The sequence below is a fragment of the Anomaloglossus baeobatrachus genome, chromosome 11 (assembly GCF_048569485.1).
Source record: "Anomaloglossus baeobatrachus isolate aAnoBae1 chromosome 11, aAnoBae1.hap1, whole genome shotgun sequence".
In the NCBI taxonomy this organism is placed as follows: Eukaryota; Metazoa; Chordata; class Amphibia; order Anura; family Aromobatidae; genus Anomaloglossus; species Anomaloglossus baeobatrachus.
The window spans coordinates 87,534,180-87,547,312 of NC_134363.1; the positions used below are offsets into that span (position 1 = coordinate 87,534,180).

The window sequence follows — 13,133 nt, forward strand, 5'->3', positions numbered from 1 at the left end:
ACCATGAGCAGAACACGTGATTGGTCAAAGAATCCATAGTATGATCCATTTGAATCCCATGGCCAACGCCATCTAACAAGTGGGTTTTGCATGAAAGTGAGAGTTGAACAATTTTAGATTTGGGAAAAGGATTGAATTGTCCAAGGTTCTATAGGAAGTTGGCAATAAATGAGACTTTTAAATATCAATGAGCCTTGGAGTTTTGTTTCCACAGAAATCAGAAATCTTCCATTTTTTTAAAGGTCTTCCCAAAGAAAAAACATGAGCTTGAGGAAAAGTCACTGTAACAAAAAGCTTGTAAAACTTAAGATTACATTAACACGCATGAGTAGTCGTGGCCGAGAGGTTAAGGCGATGGACTCGAAATCTATTGGGGTTTCCCGCGCAGGTTCAAATCCTGCCGACTACGGAGATACTCTAGCTTTTCTCGAATGCCTAATTCATTTGAAAAACTTTTTTGAATGGTGTATTTTTTTGATTTTGTGTGCATCGATTCATAGGTTCAAGTCATTCTCCCACAACAGGTGCGTGTGATCATTGGATCGGTTCTTTACAGCATCTCTGCCCCTTCTGTTGATCATCCGGCCTGCTGCAATGTCACATGTGTGTAAGGTATCCTATTTAAAACAAGAACCTGAATTGCTGTTGGGTAAGAGATTTTTCTCTCTCTCTCTCTCTCTCTCTCTCTCTCTCTCTCTCTCTCTCTCTCTCTCTCTCTCTCTCTCTCTCTCTCTCTCTCTCTCTCTCTCTAATTCAAATTCAAATTCAAATTCAAATATGCTTTATTGGCAGGACCAAAATACAATTAGTGTTGCCAAAGCAAGAGAAATACAGTAAGTGTGGTGGGAGGGGATCAGGGTTATGGGGAGTTGGGGGCACAATTTAGGCTCTGACAGTCCATTTAGGGGTCTTAGGTTCCCCTCAGCTTATCACATGTGGTGACATATTGGGCGGCGATCTCCACCATTGATTCCTCTTCCCCCAGTAGGAAGCGGAGTTTCATGTCCTCATCCATGGATGGAAAGCCCGGGCTATGGGTGGTAAATTCTGGAAGTGGGAGCCCCGCACTGCTGAGTATTTGTCACAGTGCAGTAGGAAATGCGTCTCGTCCTCCAGAGCCCCCTGCTGGCAGTGCTGGCACAGTCTGTTCTCTCGCGCTTGTATGTCTGTCGGTGCCGCCCTGTTTCCACCTCTAGGCTGTGGGCACTCAGTCTGTACAGGCTCAGGGTCTGCCTGTCTTTGGGGTGGCGTAGCCTTTCCAGATATGGGGCCAGAGTGTAGTCCCTCCGCAGTGACCGGTAGATGGTGAGTTTCTGGGAGTTCTCTAATTCACTCTTCCAGACCTCTATGTATTGCATCTTGCCGCTCTCTGAGATCTCTTTTATTTGGGCTTTTGTCAGGGGGTGTTGCTGACTTTGGCTGGGACTGGCTGCCGGGGTTCCTGGCTTGCTCTGGGCTCCGGCTCAGCAGGGCTTTATGATGGTAGGAGCTGGGGTTGCTGTTCTGTGTGTGTGCCTGGTGTCGATAGCGCCCTCTTGTGTATAGTGAACCATAAGGGGAATCGGCCCAGCTCTGCCCTACAGGCTATGTTTGAGGTGCTGCGATGGACTTGGAGGAGATATTTACAGAACTCCATGTGGAAGACTTCGGTAGGGCTGGAATCCCACTTTGTGTGGTCTGGGTAGGTCACTGGGCCCCATACCTCGCTGCCATATAGCAGTATAGGGGTGATGACGCTGTCAAATATCTTGAGCCAGACTCTCACAGGTGGTTTGAGGTGGTACAGTTGTCTTCTGATGGCATAGAAGGTTCTGCATGCTTTTCCTTTCAGGGCTTCTGCTGCTTGCTTGAGGCTCCCGTTATTGCTTAGCTCCAGACCGAGGTAGGTGTAGCTGCTGGTGTTCTCCAGCGTGGAGCCATTTAATGTGAAGGAGGGAGTGTTTATTTTGTTCTGGTTCCTCTTCTGAAACACCATGACTTTGGTCTTCTTTTGGTTGATGGGAAGCGCCCATGTGGTGCTGAATGTTTCCAGTACTGCCAGGCTATCTTGGAGGCCTCTTTCAGTTGGGGAGAGTAGCAGGAGGTCATCTGCGTACAGCAGGAACTTCACCTCTCGGTCATGCAGACTGAGGCCTGGAGTGGGTGAGGACTCTAGAGCTGTTGCTAGTCCATTTATATAGATGTTGAATAGAGTTGGACTCAGGCTGCAGCCCTGTCTGACCCCACGGCCCTGTCGGAAGAAAGCCGTCCTCTTTCCGTTCACCTTCACGCTGCACCGGTTCTCAGTGTATGAGCTCTTGATCACGTCGTAGGTCCTGCCACCTATTCCGCTCTCCAGGAGTTTCAGGAACAGGCCTGGATGCCACACTGAGTCAAAGGCCTTTTTGAAGTCCACGAAACATGCAAATATTTTCCCCTGTTTTTTGTCGTGGACGTGGGTCTTGATGAGGCTTTGCAGGGTGTAAATGTGGTCCGTGGTGCGGTGGTTTGGCATGAACCCAGCTTGGCTTCTGCTGAGGACGTCACCCTGGGTGAGGAAGGTGATAATCCTTTTATTAATGATGCTGTTAAACAGTTTTGCCAGAATGCTGTTGACACAGATCCCTCTGTAGTTTGCTGGGTCATATCGGTCTCCATCCTTGTAGATGGGCGTTATGAGACCTTGATTCCAGCTTTGAGGGAAGTAGCCGGCACTCAGGACTAGAGATGAGCGAACCGGTCCCGGTTCGGCTCGAGGCGGTTCGCCGAACGGGGGGTCTGGCTCGAGTTCGGCTCGTCGAACGTTCGACGAACCGAACTCGAGCCCATAGGAAACAATGGCAGGCAATCACAAACACAGTAAAACACCTAGAAAACACCCTGAAAGGTGTCCAAAAGGTGACAAACAACTCACAACATAACACAAACACATGGGAAAGTGACAAGGACATATACTCATGTGAAAACAAAACAGCTGGACAAGGAAAAAGAGGGAGACACACAGATATATGAGTATATGCAAAGAAACATCGATTCCATTATTGTGCAACTTGAGCCCTGCTCATTTTAGGCTTCCAATCTGGATAAATTGCCTGAGCTCGCCACGTACGCCTTGAGGATCTTGTCGTGTCCTGCAGCCAGCGTTCTCTCGGAACCTGTCTTCAGTGCTGCTGGGGGGTCTGCTGGCAGATAAGCACACGTGTCTGTCCACTGACAATGTGGACCTGGCTCTCAGAGGACTTTTCTTCCCCTGGGTCAGCCAGGGGAGGCGAAAGGCACGCGTATTTTTGAGAGTGCTTCATGCAAAGCATCTTTTTCTTTGTCAAAAGGGGGGCTCAACCGATGCCAGTCAAGTGGGGTGTGTGTGGCCCAGTTAGTGGCAACGAGGGAGACTGTGGTTGGAGTCCCCTCGCTGTGTCTCTAAAAGAACCAAGATGAACAAGTCATGGCTCTCAGAGGACTTTTCTTCCCCTGGGTCAGCCAGGGGACGGGAAAGGCACGCGTATTTTTGAGAGTGCTTCATGCAAAGCATCTTTTTCTTTTTCAAAAGGGGGCTCAACCGATGCCAGTCAAGTGGGGTGTGTGTGGCCCAGTTAGTGGCAACGAGGGAGACTGTGGTTGGAGTCCCCTCGCTGTGTCTCTAAAAGAACCAAGATGAACAAGTCATGGCTCTCAGAGGACTTTTCTTCCCCTGGGTCAGCCAGGGGACGGGAAAGGCACGCGTATTTTTGAGAGTGCTTCATGCAAAGCATCTTTTTCTTTTTCAAAAGGGGGCTCAACCGATGCCAGTCAAGTGGGGTGTGTGTGGCCCAGTTAGTGGCAACGAGGGAGACTGTGGTTGGAGTCCCCTCGCTGTGTCTCTAAAAGAACCAAGATGAACAAGTCATGGCTCTCAGAGGACTTTTCTTCCCCTGGGTCAGCCAGGGGACGGGAAAGGCACGCGTATTTTTGAGAGTGCTTCATGCAAAGCATCTTTTTCTTTTTCAAAAGGGGGCTCAACCGATGCCAGTCAAGTGGGGTGTGTGTGGCCCAGTTAGTGGCAACGAGGGAGACTGTGGTTGGAGTCCCCTCGCTGTGTCTCTAAAAGAACCAAGATGAACAAGTCATGGCTCTCAGAGGACTTTTCTTCCCCTGGGTCAGCCAGGGGACGGGAAAGGCACGCGTATTTTTGAGAGTGCTTCATGCAAAGCATCTTTTTCTTTGTCAAAAGGGGGGGTCAACCGATGCCAGTCAAGTGGGGTGTGTGTGGCCCAGTTAGTGGCAACGAGGGAGACTGTGGTTGGAGTCCCCTCGCTGTGTCTCTAAAAGAACCAAGATGAACAAGTCATGGCTCTCAGAGGACTTTTCTTCCCCTGGGTCAGCCAGGGGACGGGAAAGGCACGCGTATTTTTGAGAGTGCTTCATGCAAAGCATCTTTTTCTTTTTCAAAAGGGGGCTCAACCGATGCCAGTCAAGTGGGGTGTGTGTGGCCCAGTTAGTGGCAACGAGGGAGACTGTGGTTGGAGTCCCCTCGCTGTGTCTCTAAAAGAACCAAGATGAACAAGTCATGGCTCTCAGAGGACTTTTCTTCCCCTGGGTCAGCCAGGGGACGGGAAAGGCACGCGTATTTTTGAGAGTGCTTCATGCAAAGCATCTTTTTCTTTTTCAAAAGGGGGCTCAACCGATGCCAGTCAAGTGGGGTGTGTGTGGCCCAGTTAGTGGCAACGAGGGAGACTGTGGTTGGAGTCCCTTCGCTGTGTCTCTAAAAGAACCAAGATGAACAAGTCATGGCTCTCAGAGGACTTTTCTTCCCCTGGGTCAGCCAGGGGACGGGAAAGGCACGCGTATTTTTGAGAGTGCTTCATGCAAAGCATCTTTTTCTTTGTCAAAAGGGGGGGTCAACCGATGCCAGTCAAGTGGGGTGTGTGTGGCCCAGTTAGTGGCAACGAGGGAGACTGTGGTTGGAGTCCCCTCGCTGTGTCTCTAAAAGAACCAAGATGAACAAGTCATGGCTCTCAGAGGACTTTTCTTCCCCTGGGTCAGCCAGGGGACGGGAAAGGCACGCGTATTTTTGAGAGTGCTTCATGCAAAGCATCTTTTTCTTTGTCAAAAGGGGGGGTCAACCGATGCCAGTCAAGTGGGGTGTGTGTGGCCCAGTTAGTGGCAACGAGGGAGACTGTGGTTGGAGTCCCCTCGCTGTGTCTCTAAAAGAACCAAGATGAACAAGTCATGGCTCTCAGAGGACTTTTCTTCCCCTGGGTCAGCCAGGGGACGGGAAAGGCACGCGTATTTTTGAGAGTGCTTCATGCAAAGCATCTTTTTCTTTTTCAAAAGGGTGCTCAACCGATGCCAGTCAAGTGGGGTGTGTGTGGCCCAGTTAGTGGCAACGAGGGAGACTGTGGTTGGAGTCCCCTCGCTGTGTCTCTAAAAGAACCAAGATGAACAAGTCATGGCTCTCAGAGGACTTTTCTTCCCCTGGGTCAGCCAGGGGACGGGAAAGGCACGCGTATTTTTGAGAGTGCTTCATGCAAAGCATCTTTTTCTTTTTCAAAAGGGGGCTCAACCGATGCCAGTCAAGTGGGGTGTGTGTGGCCCAGTTAGTGGCAACGAGGGAGACTGTGGTTGGAGTCTCCTCGCTGTGTCTCTAAAAGAACCAAGATGAACAAGTCATGGCTCTCAGAGGACTTTTCTTCCCCTGGGTCAGCCAGGGGACGGGAAAGGCACGCGTATTTTTGAGAGTGCTTCATGCAAAGCATCTTTTTCTTTTTCAAAAGGGGGCTCAACCGATGCCAGTCAAGTGGGGTGTGTGTGGCCCAGTTAGTGGCAACGAGGGAGACTGTGGTTGGAGTCCCCTCGCTGTGTCTCTAAAAGAACCAAGATGAACAAGTCATGGCTCTCAGAGGACTTTTCTTCCCCTGGGTCAGCCAGGGGACGGGAAAGGCACGCGTATTTTTGAGAGTGCTTCATGCAAAGCATCTTTTTCTTTTTCAAAAGGGGGCTCAACCGATGCCAGTCAAGTGGGGTGTGTGTGGCCCAGTTAGTGGCAACGAGGGAGACTGTGGTTGGAGTCCCCTCGCTGTGTCTCTAAAAGAACCAAGATGAACAAGTCATGGCTCTCAGAGGACTTTTCTTCCCCTGGGTCAGCCAGGGGACGGGAAAGGCACGCGTATTTTTGAGAGTGCTTCATGCAAAGCATCTTTTTCTTTTTCAAAAGGGGGCTCAACCGATGCCAGTCAAGTGGGGTGTGTGTGGCCCAGTTAGTGGCAACGAGGGAGACTGTGGTTGGAGTCCCCTCGCTGTGTCTCTAAAAGAACCAAGATGAACAAGTCATGGCTCTCAGAGGACTTTTCTTCCCCTGGGTCAGCCAGGGGACGGGAAAGGCACGCGTATTTTTGAGAGTGCTTCATGCAAAGCATCTTTTTCTTTTTCAAAAGGGGGCTCAACCGATGCCAGTCAAGTGGGGTGTGTGTGGCCCAGTTAGTGGCAACGAGGGAGACTGTGGTTGGAGTCCCCTCGCTGTGTCTCTAAAAGAACCAAGATGAACAAGTCATGGCTCTCAGAGGACTTTTCTTCCCCTGGGTCAGCCAGGGGACGGGAAAGGCACGCGTATTTTTGAGAGTGCTTCATGCAAAGCATCTTTTTCTTTTTCAAAAGGGGGCTCAACCGATGCCAGTCAAGTGGGGTGTGTGTGGCCCAGTTAGTGGCAACGAGGGAGACTGTGGTTGGAGTCCCCTCGCTGTGTCTCTAAAAGAACCAAGATGAACAAGTCATGGCTCTCAGAGGACTTTTCTTCCCCTGGGTCAGCCAGGGGACGGGAAAGGCACGCGTATTTTTGAGAGTGCTTCATGCAAAGCATCTTTTTCTTTTTCAAAAGGGGGCTCAACCGATGCCAGTCAAGTGGGGTGTGTGTGGCCCAGTTAGTGGCAACGAGGGAGACTGTGGTTGGAGTCCCCTCGCTGTGTCTCTAAAAGAACCAAGATGAACAAGTCATGGCTCTCAGAGGACTTTTCTTCCCCTGGGTCAGCCAGGGGACGGGAAAGGCACGCGTATTTTTGAGAGTGCTTCATGCAAAGCATCTTTTTCTTTTTCAAAAGGGGGCTCAACCGATGCCAGTCAAGTGGGGTGTGTGTGGCCCAGTTAGTGGCAACGAGGGAGACTGTGGTTGGAGTCCCCTCGCTGTGTCTCTAAAAGAACCAAGATGAACAAGTCATGGCTCTCAGAGGACTTTTCTTCCCCTGGGTCAGCCAGGGGACGGGAAAGGCACGCGTATTTTTGAGAGTGCTTCATGCAAAGCATCTTTTTCTTTTTCAAAAGGGGGCTCAACCGATGCCAGTCAAGTGGGGTGTGTGTGGCCCAGTTAGTGGCAACGAGGGAGACTGTGGTTGGAGTCCCCTCGCTGTGTCTCTAAAAGAACCAAGATGAACAAGTCATGGCTCTCAGAGGACTTTTCTTCCCCTGGGTCAGCCAGGGGACGGGAAAGGCACGCGTATTTTTGAGAGTGCTTCATGCAAAGCATCTTTTTCTTTTTCAAAAGGGGGCTCAACCGATGCCAGTCAAGTGGGGTGTGTGTGGCCCAGTTAGTGGCAACGAGGGAGACTGTGGTTGGAGTCCCCTCACTGTGTCTCTAAAAGAACCAAGATGAACAAGTCATGGCTCTCAGAGGACTTTTCTTCCCCTGGGTCAGCCAGGGGACGGGAAAGGCACGCGTATTTTTGAGAGTGCTTCATGCAAAGCATCTTTTTCTTTTTCAAAAGGGGGCTCAACCGATGCCAGTCAAGTGGGGTGTGTGTGGCCCAGTTAGTGGCAACGAGGGAGACTGTGGTTGGAGTCCCCTCGCTGTGTCTCTAAAAGAACCAAGATGAACAAGTCATGGCTCTCAGAGGACTTTTCTTCCCCTGGGTCAGCCAGGGGACGGGAAAGGCACGCGTATTTTTGAGAGTGCTTCATGCAAAGCATCTTTTTCTTTTTCAAAAGGGGGCTCAACCGATGCCAGTCAAGTGGGGTGTGTGTGGCCCAGTTAGTGGCAACGAGGGAGACTGTGGTTGGAGTCCCCTCGCTGTGTCTCTAAAAGAACCAAGATGAACAAGTCATGGCTCTCAGAGGACTTTTCTTCCCCTGGGTCAGCCAGGGGACGGGAAAGGCACGCGTATTTTTGAGAGTGCTTCATGCAAAGCATCTTTTTCTTTTTCAAAAGGGGGCTCAACCGATGCCAGTCAAGTGGGGTGTGTGTGGCCCAGTTAGTGGCAACGAGGGAGACTGTGGTTGGAGTCCCCTCGCTGTGTTTTACATGCTTTTAGAAGGGCATGAAATGGCTTGGAGGTTGACTTTCATCATATGCAAACTGTTGGCTACCAAAATGCTGCCTTTCCAACAACTGTGGTTATAGGCAATGAGGAACATACTGATGAAGATGAGACGCAGATACCCGATTGGGATGACAACTTAAATATTCGGTCAGGGCAAGAAGAAACTCGGTCTGAGGGGTAGGGGAGTGCAAACACAACAATTGATGATTAAGTTCTAGATCACACCTACTGTCAACCCACAGTCAGACACTCGAGGAGGTCAACAGAGGCGGTGGAGGAGGATGCAACCGACGTCGAAGTAACCTGGCGCCTTCCTGGACACAGTCGGAGCACTGGTAGCACGTCTACAACTGCATCCTCAGCCACCACTCTGCCTCTGAGCATTATTCGGGGTGGATCAACAGGTCGCATGGCCTCTAAGCCTTGCCTAGCCAGGTCCTTTTTTGACATAGAAAAAGATCGCCCAAATTATGTGATCTGTAAAATTTGTCATGGTTCTCTTAGTAGAGGTCAAAACCTCAGCAGTTTGACAACTTCTTCCATGAATCGTCACATGAATAAATATCATATGGCCCGATGGGAAGCTCACCGTGCTGCAATGCGGCCTAGCGGAGCGAACCATCCACCGCCTGCCCCTTCCAGTGCATCCGCGCGCTCGTCATCTTCTAGGACTGTGGGGACAGCTGTCACACCTGTTTTTCCACCCACAACTTCCACCACTGTAACCGCAACAGGCAGTTTGCTTGGTAGGTCGTCAGTTGGTTTGGAAGGGGAAACAAGTGAGTGTGTACAGCTCTCTCAGACATCGATAGCACCAACTTTGGATGAAGGCAACATCATGTCTCCGCCTGCACTTTCCTCACAAAGCTTCATTTTTCCAGGGACACCCGACTCAACACCGTCTACACACAGCAGCCAGATCTCTGTCCCTCAGATGTGGTCAAATAAAAGGCCACTTCCTGCGACCCATGACAAAGCGAAGAGGTTGACTCTATCCCTCTGTAAGCTGTTGACTACAGAAATGCTGCCTTTCCGCCTAGTGGACACACAGGATTTTAGAGACCTTATGTCTGTCGCTGTGCCCCAGTACCAGATGCCTAGTCGCCACTACTTCTCTAAGAAAGGTGTGCCCGCGCTACACCAGCATGTCGCACACAACATCACCGCTTCCTTGAGAAACTCTGTGTGTGAACGGGTGCATTTCACCACCGATACTTGGACCAGTAAGCATGGACAGGGACGTTACATGTCGCTGACTGGCCACTGGGTAACTATGGTGATAGATGGTGAAGGGTCTGCTGCACAAGTCTTGCCGTCCCCACGACTTGTGTGTCAATCCTCTGTCTGTCCAAGTTCCGCCACTGCTTCTGCATCCTCCACCTCATCTGGGTCCTCCACCTCCGCCCCAAGCCTGCCTGGTCAGGCCACCAGCGTTCTCACTGCGCAGAAGGAATCACGCACCCCTCATTACTATGCTGGTAGCAGAGCGCAACGGCATCAGGCGGTCTTTAGCTTGACATGTCTTTGAAATAGGAGTCACACAGCGACTGAGTTGTGGGCAGCTCTGGAGACTGATTTTGATAAATGGTTGTCTCCACTCAACCTGCAGCCTGGTAAGGCCGTGTGCGACAATGCTGCAAACCTGGGTGCGGCCCTTCGCCTGGGCAAGGTGACACACGTGCCTTGTATGGCTCACGTGTTTAACCTTGTTGTCCAGCAATTTTTAACACACTATCCCGGCCTAGATGGCCTTCTGACCAGGGCACGGAAACTGTCTGCAGTGCTCACTTCCGCCGTTCAACCGCCGCACCTGAGCGACTTGCATCGCTCCAGAAGTCTTTCGGCCTGCCGGTTCATCGCCTGAAATGCGATGTGGCGACACGCTGGAATTCAACTCTCCACATGTTACAGCGACTGTGGCAGCACCGGCGAGCCCTGGTGCAATACGTCATGATGTATAGCCTGGGCCAACGAGATGCAGAAGTGGGGCAGATCACCCTGATGGAGTGATCTCAGATCAAGGACCTATGCACCCTTCTGCACAGTTTCGACATGGCGACGAATATGTTTAGCGCTGACAATGCCATTATCAGCATGACGATTACAGTCATTTACATGCTGGAGCACACGCTAAACACTATTCGTAGTCAGGGGGTGGGACAACAGGAAGGGGAGGAACTACAGGAGGATTCATATGCGCAAGACACAACAACATCACCAAGGTCCAGACGTTCATCATCACCAACGCGGCAGGCATGGGACCATGGGGGACAGGGATCAACAAGGGCGCATGGTAGCAGGTGAGATGTTGAGGAAGGTGCAGGAGGACATGAAGATATGGAGGACGAACTGTCCATGGACATGGAAGACTCAGCAGATGAGGGGGACCTTGGTCAAATTTCAGTTGAAAGAGGTTGGGGGGAGATGACAGAGGAAGAAAGAACGGTTAGCACCTCTATGCCACAAACACAGCGTGGACTTGGTGCGCATGGCTGCGCAAGACACATGAGTGCCTTCTTGTTGCACTACCTCCAACATGACCCTCGTATTGTCAAAATTAGAAGTGATGATGACTACTGGCTTGCCACACTATTAGATCCCCGGGACAAGTCCAAATTTTGTGACATAATTCCACCCATAGAAAGGGACGCACGTATGCAGGAGTATCAGCAGAAGCTGTTACTCGATCTTAGCTCGGCTTTTCCACCAAACAACCGTGCAGGTGAAGGGAGTGATTCTCCCAGTTGTAACTTCACAAACATGGGACGGCCTCGTCATCTTCAACAGTCTACCCGTACCAGTAGGACCGTATCTGGTGCTGGTAACAGCAATTTTATGGAATCTTTTCATAATTTTTTTAGACCCTCCTTTGCAAGGCCACCAGAGACAACAAGTCTGACACATAGTCAACGGATGGAGAGGATGATACAGGAGTATCTCCAAATGAACATCGATGCAATGACTTTGCAAATGGAGCCTTGCTCCTTTTGTGCTTCAAATCTAGAAAAATGTCAAGAGCTCTCCAGTTACGCCTCGAAGATTTTGTCGTGTCCAGCTGCCAGCGTTGTCTCTGAACGTGTCTTCAGTGCTGCTGGGTGTGTGCTGACAGATAAGCGCACGCGTCTGTCCAGTGACAATGTGGACAGACTGACGTTCATCAAAATGAACAAGTCATGGATCCAGAAGGAATTTACTACCCCTGTGTCATCCTGGGGAGAGTAAATGCTTGTGGATTTGGAATGTGCTTGATGCAAATCAAAACATCCTGTTTGCAACTAGGGCACAAGTGCTGCCACTGATAAGGTGTCTGTGTGGGGCCCAATTTTTGGAAAAAAAGGGAGACTCCGCTTGGAGTAACCCTTGCTTGCTGTGTTTTTTAAAAATGATACAAGATGAACAGATCTGAAGGCAAGATGAAGCCAACATCATGTCTCCGCCTGCACTTTTCTCACAAACCTGCATTTTTCCAGGGACACCCTACTCAACACCGTCTACAGACAGCAGCCAGATCTCTGTCCCTCAGATGTGGTCAAATAAAAGGCCACTTACTGCGACCCATGACAAAGCTAAGTGGTTGACTCTATCCCTCTGTAAGCTGTTGGCTACCGAAATGCTGCCTTTACGCGTAGTGGACACACAGGATTTTACAGACCTTATGTCTGTCGCTGTGCCCCAGTACCAGATGCCCAATCACCACTGCTTCTCCAAGAAAAGCATGCCCGCGCTACACCGGCATGTCGCACACAACATCACCACTTCCTTGAGAAAATCTGTGTGCGACAGGGTGCATTTCAACACAGATACTTGGACCAGTAAGCATAGACAGGGTCATTACATGTCACTGACTGGGCACTGGCAAACTATGGTGAGAGATGGAGAAGGGTCTGCTGTACAAGTCTTGCCGTCCCCACGAGTTGTTTCAATCCTTGTTCTGTATGTAGAAGTTAATACACTGCTTCTGCCTCTTCAACCTCGTGTGGGTCCTCTACCTTTGCGCAAACCCTGTGTGGTCAGGCCACCCTTCCTTGCAACTGCGCACAAGGACTACCACACACCTCCTTACTATGCTGGCAGCAGAGCTCAATGCCATCAGGCGGTCAAAGTTTTACTTTGAAATGTATGGGAAATGTGAGTCACACCGCTATTACAGAGAATAGTAGTCAGGCAGGGTCAAAACATTAATTGAGGAACAGGAACAGAATGGGACGGCCAGGACTTAATCAGAAAACAAGCAGAGGTGAAATGCGTATCGGCCAACAAGGTACATAAACAGCAAGCAGGAAAAGTAGTCAGGTAACAAGCACACAAAATCATAAAACTGAACTGGGGGTAAAATTAACCAGAGGTTCATAGCTATGTCTGGCAGTGGTCTGCAGACAGGATGGGCATAAAAAAGGGTGTGGTGTCTTCCCATTGGTTGTAGCTGAATGATGGTATTTCATCTGTGAGATACCCACCAGCTACATTCAGCCAGAGATTCTGCATCTGTCAAGGTAATGCAGCCCAGTGGGTGAGCATAACCTGCGTCCACCTGCGCCGCTGGCATCGACTACTCTCCCATCATCAGCACTATTCATGAAAGGAACACGTTGTCACCTGGCGACCGGAGTACAAATTGACGGAGCGGACTCCGTTGGTGACTTAACAGCCGTGTGCGGCAATGATGCAAACCTGGCTGCGGGCCATCCTCAGGGCAATGTGACACACGTGCCTTTTATGGCTCACGTGTTGATCCGAATTCTCCAGCAATTTTTAAAACACCATCACGGCCTACATGGCCTTGTGCAGCGGGCACGCTCGCTATGTGCTCACTTCCATCGTGCGCACACAGCAGCTCAACAACTTTCATCACTCCGGAAGTCTTAGGGT

The 13,133-nt window shown here is 50.4% G+C and overlaps 1 non-coding gene across 1 annotated transcript; it reads left to right on the top strand.

Moving 5' to 3' along the window:
* The first annotated feature begins 328 nt into the window (after window positions 1–328).
* Window positions 329–409, top strand: TRNAS-CGA (transfer RNA serine (anticodon CGA)). The gene has a single exon. It is a non-coding gene; the product is annotated as a tRNA-Ser (tRNA).
* The last annotated feature ends 12,724 nt before the right edge of the window (window positions 410–13,133 follow it).